Source organism: Thalassophryne amazonica, chromosome 15 (genome assembly GCF_902500255.1).
Source record: "Thalassophryne amazonica chromosome 15, fThaAma1.1, whole genome shotgun sequence".
In the NCBI taxonomy this organism is placed as follows: Eukaryota; Metazoa; Chordata; class Actinopteri; order Batrachoidiformes; family Batrachoididae; genus Thalassophryne; species Thalassophryne amazonica.
Genome location: NC_047117.1, coordinates 40,494,179 through 40,507,353, shown reverse-complemented (window position 1 = coordinate 40,507,353; position 13,175 = coordinate 40,494,179).

The window sequence follows — 13,175 nt, the reverse complement described above, 5'->3', positions numbered from 1 at the left end:
TCATTAGAAAATGTTTCCTTCACCAAAGCCTGGTCTGGTCATTGAGCATGCATTGCTGCAGTGTTGCTGAATCCACCACCATATAGAACCACCAGGGCTCCCATTTGTCAACAACTAAGGCAGACCTTCAGTTCATGCCTATCTACTGAAAGTTGCTCACTATCCTCATCCAGGCTGACCTCATCCAGTCAATTGGGTCCCCAGCAGTGAGGTACTTGAACTGGATCATGCTCAGGAAAACACATCACATGACCATTATTATTTATTAATTGACCTTCCAGTGTAAACAGTATAGCTTATCTGTGTCTCCTTAAGTCATTAAAAACCCATTAATAAATAAAAAAAAAAGTCAAAAGCCAACACTTCCTGGTTTGACAATACACAAGATCTCCTGGGAATGCAGTGGCACGTTGAGACAAACATGAAGTGCTAAATTTTGAGTCCACAGTGAAACAGGAAATGTCAAAATATTGAACACTTCCTGGCATGGGTGTAGCTGAGTTGCACGGGACTCCCCTGAAATCTGATTGGACACCCCAAGTGCCAAACAAATGATTGATGACGTCACGATACTGCACATCTAGTTGGAAAAAAAGCCATAAATCAATGACACATATTGACTGTTGTGTCCCTCCTGTACAGTATTTGGCGCTGTGTTCCACAAAAAAGTTCAAATCCACCTTAGTAGAAGTGTTTGAGCTAGAATTGAATCTGAACACCTCATCTAAACCACGGCCTCCTAGTTATATTGGTGAGTAAATGCACGTTTTCTAATTTCTAAAATTACCTTCCTTAAACACAAACTGATAGCAAATCTTGTGAATTAGTTGAAAAGTCTGAATATGAATTTACATCTACATTAAAATAAAATGCTTAAAGTGGCAGGGGGTTAAGAGGGGCATAGTTGGGGGTCTGGGGGGGGACGCTAAGCAGCAGCTGACGTTTTCACTCGTTCATGTCCACAACATATACATATTAATAAAATACCTGGGGTACCTGCAACAACTCAGGCACTAAAGCAGAATTTAACATCAGCTGTGGCACAGCACGCAAAGCCGGCAAGACAGTGAACGAACTTACCATGAGAGAGAGCCCCGAGCCCACGACGCGTGCCTGACAGCACGCACTCCCAACAGCTAGGAAGAAAGTGCACACCCTGGCCAGGCTGCTGCCCTGAACCCAAGACAAATGTGATTAAATAACACACCGTCAACTGAGGATGCAGAAAAGCACAAAAATGACCCGTAAGAACAACTGGAACCCGCAGAGTTTGATGCAAACATGCCCAACTAACATTGTACAGGAACACACAGCACACCGACACCACAAGCCCTCTCCAGGTGGTATGCGTCTATGAGCGCACCCTGCGCGCTTTAAAGGTCCCATTGATGCCACCCTTAAAGGTACGCCGTGCACCAACATGCCACATTCGCATAGTTGATCAGCAGCCAGACGCCATTGAATGTGAGCATTTGCCCACTCAATGATGAACTGCAGTCAGGTCGAGACCCCAGTGAGCAAGACGAGCACGAAGATGAGCTTTCCTGAGACTTTGTGCAGAAATTCTTGGTTCTGCAAGCCAATTGTTGCAGCAGCTGTCCAGGTGGCTGGTCTAAGCCTATCTTGGAGGTGGAGGTCCTGGGCTGGTGTGGTTACACCGGTGCGGTTGTGAGGCCAGTTGGATGTGCTGCCAAATTCTCTGATACACCTTCGGAGATGGCTTATGGTAAAGAAATGAACATTCAGTTCATGAGCAACAGCTCTGGTGGACATTCCTGCAATCAGCATGCCAGTTGCACACTTCCTCAAAATATGCAACATCTGCGGCATTGTGTTATGCGATAAAACTTAATGTCTTTTTATGGCCTTTTATTGTGGCCAGCCTAAGGCACACGTGCAATAAACATGCTGTCTAAACAGCATTTTGATATGTCAGACCTGTGAGGTGGGATGGATTATCTCAGCAAAGGAGAAGTGCTCACTAACACAGATTTAGACAGATTTGTGAACAATATTTGTAAGAAATAGGTCTTTTGTATATACAGAAAATGTTTTAGATCTTTGAGTTCAGCTCATGAAAAGTGGGAGCAAAAACAAAAGTGTTGCATTTATCTTTTTGTTCAAAGTAAGTTGTCAAGGTGCAACAGTTGTCTTGATATGAGCTGTGAATCTGTCTTCAGTGTGCTACAAGTTTTTGTATGTTCTGTACTGAGTAAATCATTGTGTGCTTAAAGATGGCCTTGTTTGGGAACAGCTTGTGTCCCTGATAACTAGAAGATACACAATTGATTCTTGAGGATCTTCAACAAATTAACAAAAGATTTACCATAAGGACCCCAACAGCAACCCAACAACTGTTTGAGATACAGTACCTTGGAAAAGTATGCGGCCCCTTGGTACTTCACACATTTTAATTTGTTTAGGCCAATTAAAATGCAAAAGGAAATATAAAAAATTGTAAAATGGGTTCCTGGGTGGTGATGCAGCGAGGAGCAGCAGCGTGTAACATTTATTTAATAAAATAATTTATTACTGAATCGCCCACACACGGGGAACCATTAATATGTAGCAATTTATAGTGAATGAGTAGTTAACCTCCCAAACTGAATTAGATTGGACTAGGCCCAATGTAACAGGTCACCAAAATAATTAATTTAGGGTTTAATACTTATTATTTAATTATTACTCGGGGGACCACCTATTATTCTTTTTTATAGCATAGGTACTATAATTTAAATATTAATTTATCAGTCTCAAAGGAATGAATGTCTCAATTTAATTTAACCAATCTCTGATCTGAAGTCTGAATTCTTACGATACGGTTGACCAAGGGTTTCCTTCTGTACGCGAAATAAACCACAGCAGACAATATTTACTGACGAACCGCCGTCGTCAGCCTGTTTCGAGCTGAAAACTTCCAAATTTAAGCCTCTGTTGACCCAGGACGTCGTGAGAGAACAGAAGTTTCAGAAAAGGTCGGGATCAGCAGTTTATCCGGACATTCCACTGTTAAAGGAGATTTTGTAATGAAAGACGTGCGGATGTATTCGCGCGTCAGCACCCAGCTGCTCATGGCGCGGCGCCACAGCAAAACACCTCCGTGTTGATAACCATTCGTAAGATTCAGGCGGTTTCCGATGGCTTTCAGTCGAGTGAGTATCTGAGAAATTGTTTAACAGCTGGGCATGTTCAAACTTGTCCTGTAATGCTTCCAACGGAGGTGTTTTCGAGGCTCGGGGCGCAGCGCGCCGTCCGGCGCTGTGGGCTGTCCTTAAAGCGATAGTAACACTCCTTAATCTCTCATCAGCCGTTAAAATTTTCACCGAAAACCGTCTGAATTTCTCGAATGATGTCCACTTGGATGTGCCTTACAGTTTCTGAAAAAAAATTTTGATCAAGCAAAGCGCCAGTCTCTCAGCAAGAAGTCAAAGGAATTCCGACGGGAGGGGTGGACCAGCGCTCACTCAAAGCCTGCCCACAGGTGAATGACGCAACCGACAGGCGTGAAAACACTCATGCATACGCACGAGGGTTCAAGCTTGTCTGACGCAATCACACGTGATTCAAATCCATATGGGTTTTGAAAAAAATAATAAGGTCGGATACTTTTCTAATAGACCTCGTACATGTTTTGCATTTTGTATCACCAGTTACACAGCTTCATGATGAAGAGGTGTAACTGGTGATGGAGGATATTCTTTCCCCAAAGCATCAAATCTAGGCTTGCATCTCAGATGTACCTTCTGGCAAACTGGATCTGAACTTTCAGGTCTTCTTTTTAAGGAAATCCTGAACTCAATAAAGTTCCAAGGGCAGACCCCTGATAGTGGAAGATATCTGGGGATATACTGAGCAGCGAATTGCACACTTCAAGGCAAGACGACTGCACAATGTCACTTCAGTGAGCCTGTATTTTACAAATCAATCAACCACTGCAAGTATTTTTTTTCTATTATTTAATTAAGATACTGACAACAATTTGCAGAAATCTGGTTTTACAAAATTTCCCATCCTAACACACTGAAATTTTTACAGTTGAAAATATGAAATAGGCCCTTCTGAGATTTCCATTTCTGGGCAACTACTTTTTTTTTTTGTTTTAGTGACATACTACTTCTCCTTCATTGCATATAGTAAAGGAGTAAATCAAACCCACTACAGGAAAGGGTATTATCCAATAAACATTCTTGAATCAGCAATGCATCCTGGTATGCAGCAATAATACAAATTATCTGTCTCAAATCTGGTTTGTTCTTGTTACTGTGGTAAGGAGAACAGAACAGAGTGCCTTGATTAGAGAGAGTGGCATCAACTCAGAACATAATTATATATATATATATATATATATATATCAATCAATCAATCAATCAATCAATTTTTTTATATAGCGCCAAATCACAACAAACAGTTGCCCCAAGGCGCTTTATATTGTAAGGCAAGGCCATACAATAATTATGTAAAACCCCAACGGTCAAAACGACCCCCTGTGAGCAAGCACTTGGCTACAGTGGGAAGGAAAAACTCCCTTTTAACAGGAAGAAACCTCCAGCAGAACCAGGCTCAGGGAGGGGCAGTCTTCTGCTGGGACTGGTTGGGGCTGAGGGAGAGAACCAGGAAAAAGACATGCTGTGGAGGGGAGCAGAGATCGATCACTAATGATTAAATGCAGAGTGGTGCATACAGAGCAAAAAGAGAAAGAAACCTGATAATAATGAATTACAATAGTCCAGCCTAGAGGAAATAAATGCATGATTTAGTTTTTCAGCATCACTCTGAGACAAGACCTTTCTGATTTTAGAGATATTGCGTAAATGCAAAAAAGCAGTCCTACATATTTGTTTAATATGCGCTTTGAATGACATATCCTGATCAAAAATGACACCATGTTTCTAAGATTTGTGGGGCCAAGTACAATAACTTCAGTTTTATCTGAGTTTAAAAGCAGGAAATTAGAGGTCATCCATGTCTTTATGTCTGTAAGACAATCCTGCAGTTTAGCTAATTCGTGTGTGTCCTCTGGCTTCATGGATAGATAAAGCTGGGTATCATCTGCGTAACAATGAAAATTTAAGCAATACCGTCTAATAATACTGCCTAAGGGAAGCATGTATAAAGTGAATAAAATTGGTCCTAGCACAGAACCTTGTGGAACTCCATAATTAACTTTAGTCTGTGAAGAAGATTCCCCATTTACATGAACAAATTGTAATCTATTAGACAAATATGATTCAAACCACCGCAGCGCAGTGCCTTTAATACCTATGGCATGCTCTAATCTCTGTAATAAAATTTTATGGTCAACAGTATCAAAAGCAGCACTGAGGTCTAACAGAACAAGCACAGAGATGAGTCCACTGTCCGAGGCCATAAGAAGATCATTTGTAACCTTCACTAATGCTGTTTCTGTACTATGATGAATTCTAAAACCTGACTGAAACTCTTCAAATAGACCATTCCTCTGCAGATGATCAGTTAGCTGTTTTACAACTACCCTTTCAAGAATTTTTGAGAGAAAAGGAAGGTTGGAGATTGGCCTATAATTAGCTAAGATAGCTGGGTCAAGTGATGGCTTTTTAAGTAATGGTTTAATTACTGCCACCTTAAAAGCCTGTGGTACATAGCCAACTAACAAAGATAGATTGATCATATTTAAGATCGAAGCATTAAATAATGGTAGGGCTTCCTTGAGCAGCCTGGTAGGAATGGGGTCTAATAAACATGTTGATGGTTTGGATGAAGTAACTAATGAAAATAACTCAGACAGAACAATCGGAGAGAAAGAGTCTAACCAAATACCGGCATCACTGAAAGCAGCCAAAGATAACGATACGTCTTTGGGATGGTTATGAGTAATTTTTTCTCTAATAGTTAAAATTTTGTTAGCAAAGAAAGTCATGAAGTCATTACTAGTTAAAGTAAATGGAATATTCAGCTCAATAGAGCTCTGACTCTTTGTCAGCCTGGCTACAGTGCTGAAAAGAAACCTGGGGTTGTTCTTATTTTCTTCAATTAGTGATGAGTAGAAAGATGTCCTAGCTTTACGGAGGGCTTTTTTATAGAGCAACAGACTCTTTTTCCAGGCTAAGTGAAGATCTTCTAAATTAGTGAGACGCCATTTCCTCTCCAACTTACGGGTTATCTGCTTTAAGCTACGAGTTTGTGAGTTATACCACGGAGTCAGGCACTTCTGATTTAAAGCTCTCTTTTTTAGAGGAGCTACAGCATCCAAAGTTGTCTTCAATGAGGATGTAAAACTATTGACGAGATACTCTATCTCACTTACAGAGTTTAGGTAGCTACTCTGCACTGTGTTGGTATATGGCATTAGAGAACATAAAGAAGGAATCATATCCTTAAACCTAGTTACAGCGCTTTCTGAAAGACTTCTAGTGTAATGAAACTTATTCCCCACTGTTGGGTAGTCCATCAGAGTAAATGTAAATGTTATTAAGAAATGATCAGACAGAAGGGAGTTTTCAGGGAATACTGTTAAGTCTTCTATTTCCATACCATAAGTCAGAACAAGATCTAAGATATGATTAAAGTGGTGGGTGGACTCATTTACTTTTTGAGCAAAGCCAATAGAGTCTAATAATAGATTAAATGCAGTGTTGAGGCTGTCATTCTCAGCATCTGTGTGGATGTTAAAATCGCCCACTATAATTATCTTATCTGAGCTAAGCACTAAGTCAGACAAAAGGTCTGAAAATTCACAGAGAAACTCACAGTAACGACCAGATGGACAATAGATAATAACAAATAAAACTGGTTTTTGGGACTTCCAATTTGGATGGACAAGACTAAGAGTCAAGCTTTCAAATGAATTAAAGCTCTGTCTGGGTTTTTGATTAATTAATAAGCTGGAATGGAAGATTGCTGCTAATATCTATATATATATATCTATATATATATAATTATGTTCTGAGTTGATGCCACTCTCTCTAATCAAGGCACTCTGTTCTGTTCTCCATATATATATATATATATATATATATATATATATTTTTTTTTTTTTTTTGTTACATAATTATAACAAAATAATTTCACCACATAGAGAAACACATCCAGGTACAGGTGCTATCAAAATAAATATAAAAATAGTTAAGCTATCCAATTTACAGTCGTGTTCAGAATAATAGTAGCGCTATGTGACTAAAAAGATTAATCCAGGTTTTGAGAATATTTCTTATTGTTGCATGGGAAACAAGGTACCAGTAGATTCAGTAGATTCTCACAAATCCAACAAGATCAAGCATTCATGATATGCACACTCTTAAGGCTATGAAATTGGACTATTAGTAAAAAAAAGTAGAAACGTAGTGTGGCACTCAGTCAGTGAGTTCGTCAATTTTGTGGAACAAACAGGTGTGAATCAGGTGTCTATTTATGGATGAAGCCAGCACCTGTTGAACATGCTTTTCTCTTTGAAAGCCTGAGGAAAATGGGACGTTCAAGACATTGTTCAGAAGAACAGCGTAGTTTGATTAAAAAGTTAATTGGAGAGGGGAAAACATCAAAATGGATAGAAGAATAACCAGAATAGCAAAGGCTCACCCATTGATCAGCTCCAGGATGACCAAAGACAGTCTGGAGTTACCTGTAAGTGCTGTGACAGTTACAACCCCTGGCAAAAATTATGGAATCGCTGGCCTCGGAGGATGTTCATTCAGTTGTTTAATTTTGTAGAAAAAGCAGATCACAGGCATGACACAAAACTAAAGTCATTTCAAATGGCAACTTTCTGGCTTTAAGAAACACTATAAGAAATAAGGAAAAAAAATTGTGGCAGTCAGTAACGGTTAATTTTTTAGACCAAGCAGAGGGAAAAAATATGGAATCACTCAATTCTGAGGAAAAAATTATCGAATGATGAAAAACAAAAGAATGCTGCAACACATCACTAGTATTTTGTTGCACCACCTCTGGCTTTTATAACAGCTTGCAGTCTCTGAGGCATGGACTTAATGAGTGACAAACAGTAGTCTTCATCAATCTGGCTCCAACTTTCTCTGATTGCTGTTGCTAGATCAGCTTTGCAGGTTGGAGCCTTGTCATGGACCATTTTCTTCAACTTCCACCAAAGATTTTCAATTGAATTAAGATCCGGACTATTTGCAGGCCATGACATTGACCCTGTGTGTCTTTTTGCAAGGAATGTTTTCACAGTTTTTGCTCTATGGCAAGATGCATTATCATCTTGAAAAATGATTTCATCATTCCCAAACATCCTTTCAATTGATGGGATAAGAAAAGTGTCCAAAATATCAACATAAACTTGTGCATTTATTGACGATGTAATGACAGCCATCTCCCCAGTGCCTTTACCTGACATGCAGCCCCATATCATCAGTGACTGTGGAAATTTACATGTTCTCTTCAGGCAGTCATCTTTATAAATCTCATTGGAACGGCACCAAACAAAAGTTCCAGCATCATCACCTTGCCCAATGCAGATTCGAGATTCATCACTGAATATGACTTTCATCCAGTCATCCACAGTCCAAGATTGCGTTTCCTTAGCCCATTGTAACCATGTTTTTTTCTGTTTAGGTGTTAATGATGGCTTTCGTATAGCTTTTCTGTATGTAAATCCCATTTCCTTTAGGCGGTTTCTTACAGTTCGGTCACAGACGTTGACTCCAGTTTCCTCCCATTCGTTCCTCATTTGTTTTGTTGTGCATTGTCGATTTTTGAGACATATTGCTTTAAGTTTTCTGTCTTGACGCTTTGATGTCTTCCTTGGTCTACCAGTATGTTTGCCTTTAACAACCTTCCCATGTTGTTTGTATTTGGTCCAGAGTTTAGACACAGCTGACTGTGAACAACCAACATCTTTTGCAACATTGCGTGATGATTTACCCTCTTTTAAGAGTTTGATAATCCTCTCCTTTGTTTCAATTGACATCTCTCGTGTTGGAGCCATGATTCATGTCAGTCCACTTGGTGCAACAGCTCTCCAAGGTGTGATCACTCCTTTTTAGTTGCAGACTAACGAGCAGATCTGATTTGATGCAGGTGTTAGTTTTGGGGATGAAAATTTACAGGGTGATTCCATAATTTATTCGTCAGAATTGAGTGAGTCCATATTTTTTCCCTCTGCTTGGTCTAAAAAAGTAACCGTTACTGACTGCCACAATTTTTTTTCCTGATTTCTCATAGTGTTTCTTAAAGCCAGAAAGTTGCCATTTGAAAAGACTTTAGTTTTGTGTCATGTCTGTGATCTGCTTTTTTTCTACAAAATTAAACAACTGAATGTACATCCTCCCAGGCCGGTAATTCCATAATTATTGCCAGGGGTTGTAGAAGACGCCTGTGTGAAGCTAATTTATTTTCAAGAATCCCCCACAAAGTCCCTCTGTTAAATAAAAGACGATAATTTTAATTTTGTATCGATTATCTGTAGCTTCTGATAAATTTTTAGGCAGTTTATTGGTTTAGCGTTAAAGATAACTTTTCAGTTAGCTGATTACCAGCTATTGAAGCTAATTTTTTGGTTAGCTGTGCCCACCACTGATTGAAAGCAGCAAAGTGTGAAATCACAACCTTTTGCACTGAAGAGGCGCGCTTGCTAGCCTCGACTGGTGGTTGGCTCTCACTGCGGTATTGTATCACTTCCTGTTCCGGAGCACAGCGGTGTTTTGCTGTATCTGTTAGCTGTTTAATCTGCGCAGTTAGATTGATCTAGATAACTAGATAACGATTTGTTTCACAGTGTAATCTTCACGTGCCTTAACTAAAGTACTCCCTCTGCTGAATCACCTCTAAATTATTTGCACATTATTCACTTTGTGTGTTTTTGGGAATCCGCTAGCTTAGCGCAGCTACTAGCTCTTAGCCAGTTTAGCATGGCGGCTTCTCCTCTCTCCCGCACTTTTCTGCTCTGGGTGTGAAATGTTTAGTTATTCCTCGGCCTCCTTTAGCAGTAATGGTACTTGTAATAAGTGTAGCTTATTCGTAGCTTTGGAGACCAGGCTGGGCGAATTGGAGACTCGGCTCCGCACCGTGGAAAATTCTACAGCTAGCCAGGTCCCTGTAGTCGGTGCGGACCAAAGTAGCTTAACCGCCGTTAGTTCCCTTCCAGCAGATCCCGAGCAGCCGGGAAAGCAGGCCGACTGGGTGACTGTGAGGAGGAAGCGTAGCCCTAAACAGAAGCCCCGTGTACACCGCCAACCCATTCACATTTCTAACCGTTTTTCCCCACTCGGCGACACACCAACCGAGGATCAAACTCTGGTTATTGGCGACTCTGTTTTGAGAAATGTGAAGTTAGCGACACCAGCAACCATAGTCAATTGTCTTCCGGGGCCAGAGCAGGCGACATTGAAGGAAATTTGAAACTGCTGGCTAAGGCTAAGCGTAAATTTGGTAAGATTGTAATTCACGTCGGCAGTAATGACACCCGGTTACGCCAATCGGAGGTCACTAAAATTAACATTGAATCGGTGTGTAACTTTGCAAAAACAATGTCGGACTGTGTAGTTTTCTCTGGGCCCCTCCCCAATCGGACCGGGAGTGACATGTTTAGCCGCATGTTCTCCTTGAATTGCTGGCTGTCTGAGTGGTGTCCAAAAAATGAGGTGGGCTTCATAGATAATTGGCAAAGCTTCTGGGGAAAACCTGGTCTTGTTAGGAGAGACGGCATCCATCCCACTTTGGATGGAGCAGCTCTCATTTCTAGAAATCTGGCCAATTTTCTTAAATCCTCCAAACCGTGACTATCCAGGGTTGGGACCAGGAAGCAGAGTTGTAGTCTTACACAACTCTCTGCAGCTTCTCTCCCCCTGCCATCCCCTCATTACCCCATCCCCGTAGAGACGGTGTCTGCTCCCAGACCACCAATAACGAGTAAAAAATCTATTTAAGCATAAAAATTCAAAAAGAAAAAATAATATAGCACCTTCAACTGCACCACAGACTAAAACAGTTAAATGTGGTCTATTAAACATTAGGTCTCTCTCTTCTAAGTCCCTGTTGGTAAATGATATAATAATTGATCAACATATTGATTTATTCTGCCTTACAGAAACCTGGTTACAGCAGAATGAATATGTTAGTTTAAATGAGTCAACACCCCCGAGTCACACTAACTGCCAGAACGCTCGTAGCATGGGCCGAGGGGGAGGATTAGCAGCAATCTTCCATTCCAGCTTATTAATTAATCAAAAACCCAGACAGCTTTAATTCATTTGAAAGCTTGACTCTTAGTCTTGTCCATCCAAATTGGAAGTCCCAAAAAACAGTTTTATTTGTTATTATCTATCGTCCACCTGGTCGTTACTGTGAGTTTCTCTGTGAATTTTCAGACCTTTTGTCTGACTTAGTGCTTAGCTCAGATAAGATAATTATAGTGGGCGATTTTAACATCCACACAGATGCTGAGAATGACAGCCTCAACACTGCATTTAATCTATTATTAGACTCGATTGGCTTTGCTCAAAATGTAAATGAGTCCACCCACCACTTTAATCATATCTTAGATCTTGTTCTGACTTATGGTATGGAAATTGAAGACTTAACAGTATTCTTTGAAAACTCCCTTCTGTCTGATCATTTCTTAATAACATTTACATTTACTCTGATGGACTACCCAGCAGTGGGGAATAAGTTTCATTACACTAGAAGTCTTTCACAAAGCGCTGTAACTGGGTTTAAGGATATGATTCCTTCTTTATGTTCTCTAATGCCATATACCAACACAGTGCAGAGTAGCTACCTGAACTCTGTAAGTGAGATAGAGTATCTCGTCAATAGTTTTACATCCTCATTGAAGACAACTTTGGATGCTGTAGCTCCTCTGAAAAAGAGAGCTTTAAATCCGAAGTGCCTGACTCCATGGTATTACTCACAATCTCTGATCTTAAAGCAGATAACCCGTAATTTGGAGAGGAAATGGCATCTCACTAATTTAACAGATCTTCACTTAGCCTGGAAAAAGAGTCTGTTGCTCTATAAAAAAGCCCTCCGTAAAGCTAGGACATCTTACTACTCATCACTAATTGAAGAAAATAAGAACAACCCCAGGTTTCTTTTCAGCACTGTAGCCAGGCTGAAAAAGAGTCACAGCTCTATTGAGCCGAGTATTCCTTTAACTTTAACTAGTAATGACTTCATGACTTTCTTTGCTAATAAAATTTTAACTATTAGAGAAAAAATGACTCATAACCATCCCAAAGACGTATCGTTATCTTTGGCTGCTTTCAGTGATGCCGGTATTTGGTTAGACTCTTTCTCTCCGATTGTTCTGAGTTATTTTCATTAGTTACTTCCTCCAAACCATCAACATGTCTATTAGACCCCATTCCTACCAGGCTGCTCAAGGAAGCCCTACCATTAATTAATGCTTCGATCTTAAATATGATCAGTCTATCTTTATTAGTTGGCTATGTACCACAGGCTTTTAAGGTGGCAGTAATTAAACCATTACTTAAAAAGCCATCACTTGACCCAGCTATCTTAGCTAATTATAGGCCAATCTCCAACCTTCCTTTTCTCTCAAAAATTCTTGAAAGGGTAGTTGTAAAACAGCTAACTGATCATCTGCAGAGGAATGGTCTATTTGAAGAGTTTCAGTCAGGTTTTAGAATTCATCATAGTACAGAAACAGCATTAGTGAAGGTTACAAATGATCTTCTTATGGCCTCAGACAGTAGACTTATCTCTGTGCTTGTTCTGTTAGACCTCAGTGCTGCTTTTGATACTGTTGACCATAAAATTTTATTACAGAGATTAGAGCATGCCATAGGTATTAAAGGCACTGCGCTGCGGTGGTTTGAATCATATTTATCTAATAGATTACAATTTGTTCATGTAAATGGGGAATCTTCTTCACAGACTAAGGTTAATTATGGAGTTCCACAAGGTTCTGTGCTAGGACCAATTTTATCCACTTTATACATGCTTCCCTTAGGCAGTATTATTAGACGGCATTGCTTAAATTTTCATTGTTACGCAGATGATACCCAGCTTTATCTATCCATGAAGCCAGAGGACACACACCAATTAGCTAAACTGCAGGATTGTGTTACAGACATAAAGACATGGATGACCTCTAATTTCCTGCTTTTAAACTCAGATAAAACTGAAGTTATTGTACTTGGCCCCACAAATCTTAGAAACATGGTGTCTAACCAGATCCTTACTCTGGATGGCATTACCCTGACCTCTAGTAATACTGT